Consider the following 13,785-nt stretch of genomic DNA (forward strand, 5'->3'; position numbering starts at 1 on the left):
TCTGAAATCTCAGACCATGGGCTCTAAACCAGATTTGAACAGTCAACTTTAGCACTTAAGATGTTTAGCTCTCCGTGTCCATGCAGATCAGGCATGAAATGGCCAAGGAGTCTGTAAAATATCTGTAGTTATAAAAAATAAGCATAAAGCCAGAGTGCTTGAGAACAATTTTCCTTCAGCCTTACAATAAAGGTGCATTACAAGTCGGTCAACGAAAAATGTTCATTGTATTTGTTTTTACCCTAAATTCATTCTTCCTTTAACAGCTAAAGTTCAAACAGTATTTCACTGGAGACTAAAGTTCTCCTCTCTCCTCTTCTCCTCATGTCCTTTAAAAAATATCTGCACCTTTAAAAATCAAATGGCAAGTGCATGGACACCAGAGAGAGTACTTGCCCACTGTGCTGCTGCCTCCCTTTCAGCTCCTGATGGGCAGGTAATCTCCCCTCATACTTCTCTGAGGTTATTTTCTCCCACACTTGCTCTATTCCAGGCAGCACATAAGTTCACATATCTTCTCTTTCACTTTTTTCCAATCTCATCTTTCTATACAGTAACAGTCTCATTTTATAGGCAGGGAAAAATTAACGCAGAGTAATTAGGTGAGTTGCACAGGAATGCATGGTTGAGCTCATAAAGCACTGTCACCCCAAGCCCAGGACTGCTGCCACACCAGCATTCCGCATATCCCACATACCATCCGGGCCATGCCCGAATCATCCCTTTGTTGTTCAACACCTTCAGCCTGTCAGGCAGCAGCTCCCCATTTCCTCTCTGGCTCACTCCACACTTCCTGGCTTTGACATTTATTAATTTTGCAACCCGGTCACCAACCCAGCTTGCCACAGTTTCAACCCCCTCAATCATCCCAGGGACCCGCTGTGCCCCCCTGTCAGTAAAACCCTTTCTGCAAGCTGGGGGGAGTGGTAGGGGGGTGGAGGGCTGGGTTTAGTTCATTTTGGGTTAGGGGTTCCAGCAGGCAGGAGAGATGGTGGGCTCAGCCACCTCCTGGGGGCACTGCACCCCGTGGCTGTTCCTCTCCCTCATTTCCAGGGGGAATCTCAAGAAGCCCCTTGCCTGGAAAGAGCTGGTTTGGTGTCAGGTGAGTAGCGGCTAAATTCTGCTTTGCTTTGGAAGGGAAGTGATAAATTCCTTGTGAATCAACAGCACGTGTCCCTCCCTGCCCGGGCCACTGATGTTGTAGCAAGGGGGTAAATTTGTACTGAGGGATGTCCCATTAGCAAGGTAAGGCTGTTCAAAGCCCTAAGGTTTGATGTAAAAAAGTCAAAATTTGCAAGGACAGGCTGTTTTAATAGAGCAGCCCAAAGCATCTGAGAAAGAGGATGAAATGCCTTTAAAATTCAGGGTGAGAAATTTATAAACAGCTTGATGACGGATGGAAAACTGAGTGGAAAAGAGACAAGGAGTTTAAGTCTCTTAAAGATCAGATGATTTTTTTCTGCAAGTGTGGGGCACAACTTTTCCCGTCAAGGTCAGGCAGAAATTCAAGGCTTGAAAGAGCCCTGAGCAATCTGGTGAGCAATCTGGAGGAACTAAAGTTTTGCTTTTGGAAAGGCTCACAAGGAAAAATATTGTCAGCTAGTCACACTACTTTTAAATTAAAATCAAATTCAGCTAGAAAAGCAAAGCTGTATAATAGTTTGTCCCCTGTTAGATTAGAAGAAAATGCCTGGGAAATTGGGCCTTGATGTTGTATCTTGTGACAGCAACAGTGCTGGTCCCCACGTGTGGCTCCTTGCGTCCTTGCCTGTACCACCTGAAGGGTGCTTGCGGAAAGGGGGCAAACACACCCGATAAAAGCCAGTCATTAGCAAAGGTGGAGGGGGATGACGTAGTGTATTCATTTTCTAACATCTGTTATCCAGTGTATAAATATGTTTTCGTATATAATAAGAACAAAATGAAGTTGTCAGAAGATTTTTGTTTTACTTTCCCTGACTTTGGGTTTTGGGGTTTTTTTTTTGACAGATGAGATGAACCTAATTACTCCCCTTACAAGGTGTTTACAAAGCTACACATCTTTCTCTTAAAAGTAAGTCGTAATACTGATGCCACACACCCATTCCTGTCAAGATGTTACATCCGGAAACTTTTTTTTTTTTTTTTTTTCCTTAAACGCGGTAGATTTCTGGCATAAAGACATCAGATCGCTTTGGACATCACATTACATTTTGTAAAAGGCCAGGCACATCATCCACTGCCAAGCAGAGGGCAGCAACAGCCTGTATCCGTTCCGGCCTCCCACTTGTTGCCGGTTAATCCCCATTCTTAAAGGTTTGGGTCCGACTGCTCTGTCCAAGGACACTAAGTCACGCCTAGCACCGAGTATTTTGCCTTTTTTTTTTTTTTTTTTTTTTTCTGGCTGATGGCTTTTTCTGGTGAGGGCATTTCCTCTGTGAGCAGAATCCGTCGGGAAGGCGGCGCAGGGCTCCTCTGGACAGCAGGGGGCAAGAGCGCACCGAAAATCCGCCTCTGCGGGCTACCGAGGACCGGGGACGGCCGGGACCGCCCCCCCGCCCCCCGGTCCCTCTCTTCTTTTGTACCCTCTTCTTTTCATGCGATTTGCCTCGCTCCCTGTCGGCGTTTTGTCCTTCAGGCTTTCTGGAGGAAACCTGAAAAATGAAGAGGTTACAGTTCCGGGCGGTTCGATGCGCGTCTCCGTGAGCTGCAGCATCTTCGCTACCTAGGAGAAAGCCCTTCCGCACATGCCGAATTTTAAGAGGTAGATGGTCCCGTTCCCTTCCACAAGCAGAAGAATCAACCCCTGACTGACGTATCCATCCTCCGGTAGTTTGCTGCTAGAGTCGGCTGGGCAGTAGAGACCGCACTGATAAAAGTTTTAATAAAATCAATAAAATGGATTAATAAAATGAATAAAAGTTTTTTATAATGCAGATTTTTTTTTTTTAATTACTGCAATACGCCTTCCGTGAAAGCACATCCCATCTCTCAGTTAGTGAGATTTTATTTCCATTCTGTAAATTACTGGAATGTTGCCTTATTTCTGTTAGTTACCTGTTTGTGGCTTAGTTTGAAAAGCCTCTAACATTTTTTTCTAGCAAGACTTTTCAGCCATAAATCCTCTTTCAATATTTTTTACCTTTGAAACATATCTTTAATGGAGGAAATCTGAGAAGAGAAACAGAACACAAATTTTATTTTGCCTGAAGCAATGCAGAATCTTGCTTTGTTTGGGTTTGTAAACTGGAATTTTCACAGACATGTAAATGAATATGCAGGGAATTTGGGGAAAAGTATAGGGAAATAAGGGCGGGGGGAGGGCCAACATCCTGGCCCTTTCCAGACTTCAGTATCGATGGAGAGAGAATAATTCCCCATTTGTTAGATGTTTACACATTGTTTACTTCAAGGACATGGAAATTCATATTTATCATATACATCACTTGTTGTTCTTACTTCCTGAGTAACTGAAAAAGGAAATTAAGCCATGCTGACATGCGTTACTGACCACACAGAAAAAGAACAAACTTTACATAAAGAGTTAAACCTTTATAGGCCTATGTTGATTAAAGGTAAGCAGTTCTTGCTGGTAGAGGTGTTGCTTTAGCTGTGATAAACATCCAAGAATACAAGAAAGGCAAGACTGGTAAGGAGAGATAATATACTTCATTAGATTACCTCTTACAGCTGGACAACTTTTAGGGCTCACAGGTACTTTGACTCCATACCAACAGTCCATAAGCATATATTTTCTTTAACAGTGGGAGGTGTCATGTATGGACCATATCCTTTGGAAAGGAGTTTGCTGTCTGTGGCACTAGTGCTGCAACATCACAGCTGCTGGTGGTGTAACTTGCGTGGAGTCCCACCTCAGTGGAAAGCGGGAGCTCCCAGGGTACTGCAGCTTACTGGAGAGGTTTCTGCAGCTGGGTTTAGCTGAATGCTTTCCCCACATTGGCCTGGACATGTGCAGCTCCTAACAGTATCAACCAGACTCCAGGCACTTCCAGTACTTCAACCAGTACTGCTCAAAGCAAGGCCTGAAGGCAGTTTATGCTCCAACGCCTGCATCCAGCTTGGGTTACCCTGCTGAAGGATCGAGAGCTGCAGTTATGACTTCCCATTTTGCAGCTTTAATAAATATTGTCTGTTAAATTTTTACAGCTACAACTTTGCCATCCATTTGGATTTATGTTACCGGGAAGTTGGTCTTGTTTTTTGCACACCAATGCACAAACCTATTTTTGGCAGATTCATTAAACTGACTGAGTAGAGAAAAAGGAGGGAAGGCACTTAGACATCATCCAATACTCAGAGAGGACAACTGGATATTTTTATTTAAAGGATTTCTATAATACTTCTTTTATGGTCCCTGTTCAGTGGTCTTCAAAATCAACACTGTTCTTTGAATCAAACTCCATGGTTATATAGGCTTTTAAAAAGAAAGTCCACACATGAATGTAGTCCAGGTCAGGGACTCCTCTTTCCCAGGCTAATATGCTGAATGTATCTCCCCTTTACATTAATAGAGGCATATGGGCAGAGAGGAAAGCAACCTCCCTGTTTCACACTAGGCATTGTGACATTTGGAGGCTGTGCATGAGAACAGCTAGCTCCTCTAGGAAGCTTGCCGCTGCTTCTCCTAGCTGTGGAAAAAAATCCGAGGCCATAAGTTGATTCTATTTTTGTCCAAAGACCCTATGGAAAGCAAAATAGAGTTTCCTGTAAAAACACACTGCTTCCGAAGCCTTCTGAGCCTGGTAGTGACTTTGGCGCGGTGTCACACAGCCAGTCTCCCTCACTAGCTGCACAGACATGGTTATTAGCCAAGGACAACGAGGGTGGGCAATGGCACTCGTGGGCAAGCCAACGTTTTGCTTGTGAGACTTTGCATAGCTGAATAGTGGTGTTGTTCCTTAGGGGCCTGTTGGTCACACAGGGTAAGGACAACTCATGGGCACAGGGGTGACATCCATAGCTTGTTGTGTCAGCAAGAGGCAGTGGGGGAGAAGGTTGTGGTCCTGGCACTGATGCCTGTTGCTGCATGCCTGCTGCTCATCAGTCAGCAAGTGTTCCCTGAACAAAATTGTTCAGACTTGTCTCATTAAAACGCTTTCCCCTAAAATGGCCAGTTTGTTTTCAGGGTGTTTTTCTAGCCTCACTATAATCCTGGAATCCCCCATAGCTTACAGACACTTTCAGATCAAGAAACCACAGCTGAAACAACCCTTCATTTTCAGTCAGAGTTGTAGAGCAGAAACAATTTTACGCAAGTTTCCCAGGCTTAAATTCATAGGCTGCCCTTTACCTGTCAAGGTGAGATTTTGAGATACTGATTGTCCTTGCTCAAAACACGCATGGGAGCAAGACCCAGCAACCTCACCCTGACTAAGAGGATGGACATTTCTCCCCTGAGCAGTTACGCTAACCGATGTGCTGACCATGCTTTGGGGTGTCATTGTTTGACATCTTTCACTTTCTTTAATCACTTTCCCATTCCTCTGAATGTAGATTCCCAGGAACAGCAGATGCTAATTTTGCTTCTATCCTGGCACCTACTGGTAAGACCTCAGCAGCACACAATCAAAATTAGAATGATCTCATAAGGTAAATACATGCAGTGCTTCAAACTAGCACTTCTCTCCTTTGCTCGCCAGCTCATTTCTCTGTGTTACAAGATTTGGCCATGCCTCAGAAAGTCCCAGTTTTCTTGTAGGAGCTCAGAAGTCTGTATCATTCTTTTAATCACCGTTTTTTCAAATGTAGATGCTGTAACATTTTGACACACTAAAGAGCATTAGTAGCAAAGGGCAGCACAACCCCTTGCAGTTATGGGCAACAAACCCTGTAATGCCCTTCCCAGAGTAAACCCTGTAATGCCCTTCACAGAGTATCATGTTGTATCTTCACAGTAGCTGGCAGTGGAGAGCAAAGAAAGTTAGGTATCTTCCAGTTCCTGGTCTCGGCATAACTTTGGAACACGAATATCTATTTGTCCTCATGCCAAGCATTGCTCTTCATCTTAAATGGCTCTTTTTCTTTCCTCTGTGTGTTGCAGACATCAATCATGCTCTCCACCTTCACTTTGCTAAAGTGGCCAAATCCTTCCATCCCCCTTCATACCTGTAAAACAAATATCCTTGTTCTCTGAGAGAGTGGCTGCAAATATTTTGGATCCATCTTTCCTAAGATTTTGGGTTTCAGAGCCAGAAGGTCTTACCAAAGGTACACCTGCAGCTGACTCGAGGACAAGTGTTTCCTGACCAGAGACAGTTAATCATCAACAGTACCCAGATGGTTTGTGACTGGGCCTGGTGATGATGCATATAGTTGGGGAATTTCCAGGTTTTGTTCATGATTCTTTCAGCTTTGACTTCCCTGGCTGAAAAGGGAAGATCTCACAAAACATAGTAATAGTTTGCATTGTAGAGCACTTCACACACAGCTCTGCACCAATTGAACTGGAGAGTTTGAGATGACTCCTTCATGGGGATGTCATAGTGTTACATCATGAAGTTGGATCTGTATCAGTTTTCCTTTTCTGTGGTGTATAAACACAAGCTCACAGGAACCTTTTATAAGATTTGTTTTATCAGTCTCCAAGGTCATTTACTGCTGTAGTGGGAAAGGGCTTAGCTTCCCTTCCAGTCTGCCATTCTGCTTGCATCCCTGCTTTAATAATGATGGTAATGCAAACTGTCACCCTGCTTTAATTCCAAAGGCAGATGACTTTTTACAACCCAACACAAGGTTTGCGTCTTAGAATACAACTGCAGTCATTCAAATGAGTGATAAGAAATGCAGCAGAGCATCCTTTTGGCACCAGGAACATATGCATTTACTGTTAGCACTTCAATGATAATGAGATGCACCTTATCAGTTGTTATGTGAGCATCTGCAAGATCCTTAAGACGCTGGTCCCGCTTCAGCTAACCTTCAGGTCCCGCTGCAGCTAACTGCCAGGAGTACACTATAATCAGAGGATGTGGTGGCAGTGTCAAGGTCAAATTGTGCATATTGCTCACAGTTGCTGCGCTTTATACATTCTGAAGAGATTTGATGTAATCGGTTGGGTTTTGTCCTTCTTCTCATGGAGCAGAAACTTGCTGAAACTTACAAGATGTTGCTTATCATGAATGTGCTCAGCTATGTGAAGGTTCCATCACTGCTGGCAGCCACGCATAGTTAGCACAGACTGGTAGCCCTCTGTGCTTCCTTCTCCTGTTGCCATCATCACTCTCACGCTCCCTGCCTTTCAGTGTGGGCCGATGGCTGCTTTAAACCCCCACAAACTCCTGCCCCTCAGGGCATACTCTGCTTTCACCGCTGGGCATCCGGGGGCAAGGCTCACGGTCACCAGTGGGCCCAGTGTAGTGTGTCCCTCCCGGCACCTGCGAACACCCAAGTGCAGGCTGCACGCCCTGTTCTCTGCCTGCACCCCCAAGCATGTTCCGCTAGCAGGACCCTGTGCCTCAGAGGCAGGAGGGAGACCTCCTGGGAGCTGCAGCACAGCCTATATTCTTCCCAACAATAACACCCTGTTGCACATCCTTTCTGCAGAAAGCCTCACAGCTGGTGAATATTATTCCCCATCATTTAGTCTCTCCTGCAATATTCTGCTGGAGAGGCAGAGTCCTTGAGACACTTCAGCTGACTATTTCCTCTGCCTCCCACATCCTTTGCCCCTCCATCCCCACTCATCCCTCATCTGACAGTCTCCATGGCTTGCCCCCTTCTGTCACAGACAAAGGGGAGACCCACTGTACCATTCCTTTTCCTTTGTCAGCAACTCATCCTTGATGTGATTCCTTCAAGAAGCAAGTTAATAACTTCAATTAAAAAAAAAAAAGAAAAAAAAAGAAAAAAAACAACAACAACAACCAAAAAAAAACCAAACACAAAAAAAAAACACACAAAAAAAAAAACAAAAAAAAAAAAAAAACACTAAACCATTCAGGCCTTCCAGCTTCTCATCTGCTTCCTTTTTATTTCTATCTGCAGGGTCTCCAAGGCATCTCATTTTGCGTGCTGAACCACACCAAGCACTGACGCTGCTTTCCCAATGACAAATATTCTGTTCTACAAGCCAGTACTGCCTGTGTGCATGGGGACATAAAATACCCTGCAGGACACTTTATCCATGTCCCTAGAGGCTCCAGGGAAGAGGACTCAGGCAGGCACACCAGGGTGGCGATGTCAAAATGTTGTTGGTAATCCCTGTGCCATGGCCCAGGCAAAAGTCCATCTCTCAGCTCCTCAGCACTCCCCGACTCAAGAGCAGAGGTGGGAAACAAGGGGAGACAGAGGAGCTTCCCCACCTCAGGAGACCAGTGCAGCCCATCAGTATTTTTAATAGAATGGTTTTGAGCTGTCTTTTGAGCTGGTTTATTGTTTATGACTCTTCCCCTCTTCTCTGGGGGGAAAAAAAAAATAAAATCAAAGGGCAAAAAAGTAGAGGGAGTCTACAACAGAAATGCTCTTGCTTTTCCAGAAGAATGATAGTGGCTCCACTGTGTGGTGTTCTTGTATGGTGGCCTTCCCAAAAATACCACCAGAGCACAGTTTGCAATTTGAAAGTGCTCCCTCCCCCAATTCAATGCATACTCAGACCTCAGAGGTACAAGCTGGCAGAGATCCTCCAAAACCAGCACTCACCAAGGTCCAGGAGGGGCAACGACAGACCCCATGGCTTGGGACTTTTGCTCCACGTGGTCATGATCCACCCAAGGTGCCTCAGCTGTGTTTTTTGTGTGTTCTCAAGTAGTGACCTACCAAATATCTGAGAAAGGCCATTTTTGTCTTCAGCCCAATGATCTAATCCAATACTTTTCTTCTTGAAAGTAAAGCAGGTTAGCATTGACATTTTTGACCGCATGCAGTTTGTAGAACATGGGAAAAAATAGAAAGCATGTTTTAACTACCATGCTTGCTTTATTCCATATCCTTCTGACTACAGCAGAGAAATATATCTTCCTGTTATCACATTAACGTCATTTTTACTAGAGTTGTGCAAAATTTAACTTCTGTGGCACACAATTCAGTTTCCTTTGGGTTTCAGAGACAGCGGCAAAAGGAAGAAGGAAGAAGATCCCTCACTTTATGTTCCTGGTATGCCACCACCCCACCCTCATTTGGGTTGTCGGATTAAACCGATAGCTCTACTTCAGGCTTCTCTATTCAGAAAACAGAGGTTGTACAGCACTGAAAGGGCCTCCTGGAGGAAAAGTCTGATGATTTGAGCTTTATCCTGTGGGCCAGTGCAGACCGATGATGTTTTACTGGGTCGGCTTCTCATCATTCACATATATCTAAAGGCAGCACAGGCAGCAAAAGAAGCAAGCCCATGCTCTCACAGTGTCTTGACGTATGATGGAACACTAATATTTAAACAAATCCAGCACACTAAATGACAGGCTCGTGTATACCATTGTACATACAGATGGCCAGTTATACTGCTCCCAGCTTCACTCTGGATTTTGCATGGATTCTCAGTACTTTGAAGCCCTCAGCAGTTGGCGCATCTCCATGAGAGGTCCGTCCTCATCAGTTCTCCTGGTCTGAAGAGAAGCTGGCCAAGTCTTACCACGCAAGTTCAGTGCTTCCATTGCCTCTCTTGAGATAGTCTCACACCCAAGCTGCAGAGCCACATCTGCAGTATTTGCATGGTGCCAAATATCTGCCCATAAATTATTCACATGCTACCCCTTCCCTTCCCATTCCTTCCCTTGCCTGCCCTCCCTTCACTTTCCTGTTGTTGGCTTCTGTCCTGAAATAACTTTCTATCACAGAATGTCTTTAAATCTGTGGTAGTTACTATTTTTCACCTTCCCCTTTCTAGAGATGGTCAGCCTTCATTGCTACCCTTCATAACTTGGAATGGCAGACAACTCAGTAGTATAAGAGATTATTATATACTAAATACTTAAAAGAAACTTTTGTTTTAAATTGAAGGATCCGATTTTAAGTCCAATATTTCATTATCACTGCTAAAAACCACTGCTTTTCCTTGGAAAATAAATAAAACTTGAGAACGGATTCTCCTCTTGCTGCAAAGGATTTGATTCTCTGCTAGCCTATATGTGATATAGTTACTTATCCCTGCATAGCCCAAAGAGAAGATGGGTCATGTGCAATGCTTATGAATGGTATAGTATCATGATTGTAAAATCTCTAGGAAGACCAGCTTTATTTCTGCATGCTATCAGTCTTTAACACAAACAATTAAGAATCAGTGCATCACTTTTTTCTTTACACAAAGTTTATACTTTTATATTAAAATTATATTTGAACAGGCAGCTGTGAGATCAAACTAAGCTGTTGAGTTTTCACACAGAAATGCAAAAGTGATGACTGAGCAGAGCAGTTCCTCATCTGAACGTAGCCCTTAGCCCTTAGTGTTAAGTCAGCACAGCTCCCACCGAGGTCTTGGGACTGAGCTCAGCTGAGGTGAAGCAATGTGTCAGGGGTGTGTGTGCACAGTAGTGCGTGAGCATACAGGTATAGTAAGAGCATCCAGCCATTGTGCCATGGATGTGCCGTGTGGCTCTCAGTGCATCTGTGCAGACTCTGATCCTTGGAGGGGGTCAGCAGGCACCGAAGTGCAGCCCTGCAAGATCCACCAGCAGCTGCACCTGGCCCTGCCACAGCATCCCCACGGGACATGGGGCCGAGGGCAGTGCCTGGTCATGGCAGGCCCAACCATTGGGGATGGGAGGGTGTAATTCCCATTGATGCAAGATGCCAACATAAATACAGTGATAATAATCTCCAGCCTCAAGGAAGTGAGGCAAGGATTGGTGTTATGAAGGAATATCAGTCTCTCAGATACACTTGATGCATGAAACAAGATGAGGACTGTATGTAGATTGTATATAAATCTACCTTTTTTTAGACGACCTAATGCAAATGGGGTAAAAAATTGGCAAGCAGTCAGGCATCTGAGCACACCTTCATTCTCCATAAACCCACAGACTTGCTCTTAGTTTACAATTTTAGACCATCCCTGCTGCAGTCCTACCACCAATCTATACAGAAATTAATTTGAATCAGTGTGGTATTCTGTGGATGACTACAACTTAAATTTCAAAGAAATGTATGGCACTAAGGATAGAGTTGTGGTTTAAGCACTCTAGAGATGCAGGCTTAGTTCTTTACAGCACCCTGAGTATCGCAGGGTGTGCTGCTCAGTGATGCAGCTTTCCAGCTCCAAAGATGCTCTTTCATAGATAGGATGTTGGACTATTGTGGTGATTTAACATTTAGTGAGTTTTTAAAATGTGTCCCTTGGATTTAATTCGCTATACTGATATCAAAACCAGACCTAGATAAGAAGAAGACTTGAAGGAAGAAAAACAAGGTAGAGTGTCTCAGAAGTTGAGACACATTCACACAAGCATTATAAGACTCAGAGGGAGAACGTAAAAATACTGATCACATATTTCCTAGAATTTTGTGATGAATCTGTGAAGATTTTTAAGCCATAAAGGAGCCACAGTCAAACTTCTGACACTTCGGAGATTTCTTTTTATAAAATGACAAACTTTTTGTGCAGTCTGCTTACAGTATCATAGTGAGGACACATTCAAATAGAGGGAAATAGAAAAGTTGGCACTTTGACTTCAGAGTCTTTCTAAAGTTCCTGGGGATTCAAAGAAAGCAGATGATCAATCAGTTCCCTCTGCTGGAGTAGCCTTGGCCACCTGGAATATATCCCATAACAGTGTGACACTGCTCTAGATTAACTCAGTAATCCAATAAATGTGAATTCAACCCTGGGGAAATAGAACGGTGCAAAAATGTCATTATAGGCTCATAAAAATCATACTTTCCTAATATTGCAATGCTTTCCCAAGAGAAATATATTACCCTGGGGACTGAAATGGGTGTGTATTTGCTACAGCCATTGTTACAATACATGTAATCTGCTGCCACCTCTACCTACAAATACACGATACTAGACTCTGGGGTCCTCTTGCTGTAGCAACTCCAGTGACACCAGAGTATTTGCGTCAAACAAAATCCGCATGGGTTTAGATGAGAATCAGAGCCATTAAAGCAATTTTATTTTAGTATTATTCTTGCTCTTTACCTCACACATAGGTCCACACCTCATCTTTTCATGGAGATGTGTTGGCTGCAGTGGACCTACACCAATTTACACTAGCTAAGGACAAGAATATGTGTGTTTAAAACTGCCAAAAAGTCCTTGAATGAAATATGTCAGCAGGAACATGCTTTCATGGGGTAAGAACTGTTCTTCACTTGTCCAGCAAATAAATGCTAAGCAAAATCATTCAATCACCCTGAGAAGACTTAGCAAAATGACGGCCATCATCCCTGTTACTTGTAGGCAGACCTTGAGATCAAAGAGGCATTTTTGTTTCATGATGGCGGTCACCTGCCCTGTCCTTCAGCAGTGGAGGTAGATCAGCAAACTTCCCTATGGGAGTTTCTATGGGGATTCCTCCAAAAACATGATTGGTTGGAAAACAGATGAGGACTTTTCAGCAGAACTTTTTTGCTTTGGAAAATTATATTTTAGCATTGGTGACCCACTGTCAAAAGAAGAAAATCACTTTTTCACCCCAACAACCCAAGCTTAGCTAGTTTTTGTGAATTGAGACACTCAGGTGAGCACCTCTGTTCTGTGACAGCAGACAACCTGCTCTTGGCCATTTGGGCATGAGTAAGTCTCGCTTTCTAATTTCTTGTGTACAAAATCATTAAAGACTATTTCATTCAGACATGGTTAGAAAATGGTTGAAATCTCCTGTCTTGAGTGTGCGTGGCAAGCTGTTGGTAGCAGGTGGCTGCAGGGGCAGCCTCTGTGAGGAGAGGCCAGGGGCTGCCCCTGGTACCAGCCAGCTCCCACTGACCACTAAAGGGTGGTAAAAGCTGAGAAAGAGGGAACGAGGCCAGAGGAGTAGGAGACACGGCATGGCAGAGCTGGTAACACCCCCCAAAGGGACTGTGACACATGGATAACCCATGACAGAGCAGACACTCCCCCAAAGAGACTGCAGGCCATGGAGGACCCCTGTCAGAAGCTAGAAAAGGAGTGAGAAGGAAGGAGCTGCAGAATAAAGGAGTGAGAAATGGGTGGCAGAAAGAAACCATTGCGCCCTGACCCCAAGCCCACGTACTGCCCATCATCTCACCAAAGGGAATGAGTGCAACCTGCAGTGATAACTAGGGGAGTGGAGACCAGGAAGGAGAAAGTAGAGGTGTCTGGAGCGAAGTTGAGCTTGAGAAAGGTAGAAGAAAAGACTTTTCCCCAAGTATTGAAATGTTTGTCTTGTTTCCCAGTACACGAATCAGTCATTAAATGTTTACATTAATTGGCAATAAATTCAGATAATTCCTCAAGCCCTGCCTATTTTGCCCATAACAGCAATTGCAGGCAACAAGTGATCTACCTGTCTTTGCCTCAACCCACAGGTTCTCTCACTCTCATTCTTCCTATTCTCTCCCCTTCCTTCTGGGGAGGGTAAGCAAGCAGCTGGCTGTGTATTTGGCTGGGGTCAACCCATCACATTCCCAAATCATTTGTGGCATGAGAAAACCATTTCCTGTCCTCTCAGACTGGTAGAGTAACTGTGGGAGTCACGAAGGATGTGAAGAAGCTGCCTGAAACAGCCATGAAGTCTCACCTTCAGGTTTTTAAAGATCCATGAGTGAACTATCTGCTAGGAATTACATTGTAACCTGGATGAGTTAGGGGAATAATAAGGTGATCCTATTTCCTATGACCATGTGGCTTAGACTCCCGTGTTTCTAATGCTCTAGCTACCACAGATCTGATCA

Source organism: Athene noctua, chromosome 1 (assembly GCF_965140245.1).
Source record: "Athene noctua chromosome 1, bAthNoc1.hap1.1, whole genome shotgun sequence".
Lineage (NCBI taxonomy): Eukaryota > Metazoa > Chordata > Aves > Strigiformes > Strigidae > Athene > Athene noctua.